Below are 1558 nucleotides of genomic sequence, written 5' to 3' on the forward strand. Positions count from 1 at the left end.
TGAACCAGGGGTGTGCAGGGGGCCTGAAGAACGGTATGAACCAGGGGTGTGCTGAGAGCAGGGGGCCTGAAGAATGGTGTGAACCAGGGGTGTGCTCAGAGCAGGGGGGACTGAAGAATGGTGTGAACCAGGGGTGTGCTCAGAGCAGGAGGCCTGAAGAATGGTGTGAACCAGGGGTGTGCTCAGAGTAGGGGGCCTGAAGAACGGTATGAACCAGGGGTGTGCTCAGAGCAGGGGACCTGAAGAATGGCTCCTCTGTTTATAACACACCCAACAGGAATCTGGGGCAATTGTGATGAGGGGCACACAAAACTCGTGGCCTCCCTGTGAACAAATTCCCTACATGTGAAGAAGAAGAAAATTATAAAATGTATGTGGTGGGTGTCTGGGTGATCACTGTATCACTGTTTCAACTGTACTGTATGTTTGAAAAATTGCCTAATAAAATTTTCAGAAAATTAAAAAAAAAAAAGAATATGAACCCATAGGTCGGACCAAGGAACCCTGTTAACTGTGGACCTCCACTGCTTTGGGTCTTTGGACAAATTACTCCAGTCTCTCCAAGCCTTAAATTATAAAGTTAAATGGGAAGCCTAATACTTCATATTTCCCCCCACACTTTCTCCTGCAGGACTGTAAGAGAGAGATATATATCCAAAAGACCACAAATCAATTGGCAACAAAGATATATGCCTCAGATTGTTCATTTCAGCTCAATTCATAATTGCCAAGTCTTGGAAGAAGCCCAAGTGCCCTTTGACCCATGAATAAATTGTGGTATATGTATACCATGGAATACTATGCAGCATTAAAAAAGATGGAGACTACCTCTTTTATGTTTACATGGATGGAGCTGGAACATATTCTTCTTAGTAAAGTATCTCAGGAATGGAAAAAAATATCCAGTGTACTCAGTACTACTATAAAACCAATTTATAATCACTCACGCTTTCATATAAGAGATGAATCACAACTATAGCCCAGGACGAAGGAGGGAAGGGGAAGAGGATGGGAAGGGAGAGGGGTAGTTCGATAGAGGGAGGGTTAATGGTGGGACCACACCTATGGAGCGTATTGCAAGGGTACAAGTCAGATCTATCAAGTATCGAACACAAATGTCTTAACACTGTGATTAAGTGAATGAGGTGAAAGCTATATGAATTAGTAGGATGTAAGCACTCCAATTTGTACAAATAATCAACACATTGAATCCCACAAAGGCATAAATGTATTCATGATCTGTGTATATATGACTTAATAAAAAAAAAAAAAGAGGGATTATGTGAGATATTTGTAAAGGATCTAACCTAGGACCTGCTTAATACAAGCTCAGAAATGCTTGTTAAATGTTGTTGTTGTTATATTTATTTGTGCATTAAATAAATGTGTCCTGTATCGTGGAAGGGACTGCAGTTAGAGAGATGAAGTTTTCTGCCCTGAAGGAATTCACAGGTTACTGCGGAGACAGATTACAAGGATGAGAATCTCTGAATTGTAGTCAGTGAGGTAACTTATAGTGGGGCAGTGAACCATCATAGAGCTGCAGAGGGCACAGGTG

General features: G+C 41.8%; 1 non-coding gene across 1 annotated transcript; it reads left to right on the forward strand.

The window, feature by feature from the left end:
- The first annotated feature begins 216 nt into the window (after positions 1-216).
- Positions 217-347, forward strand: LOC128598014 (small nucleolar RNA SNORA11). The gene has a single exon (XR_008383535.1). It is a non-coding gene; the product is annotated as a small nucleolar RNA SNORA11 (small nucleolar RNA).
- Positions 348-1558: the final 1211 nt, after the last annotated feature.

The sequence above is a fragment of the Nycticebus coucang genome, chromosome 10 (genome assembly GCF_027406575.1).
Source record: "Nycticebus coucang isolate mNycCou1 chromosome 10, mNycCou1.pri, whole genome shotgun sequence".
In the NCBI taxonomy this organism is placed as follows: Eukaryota; Metazoa; Chordata; class Mammalia; order Primates; family Lorisidae; genus Nycticebus; species Nycticebus coucang.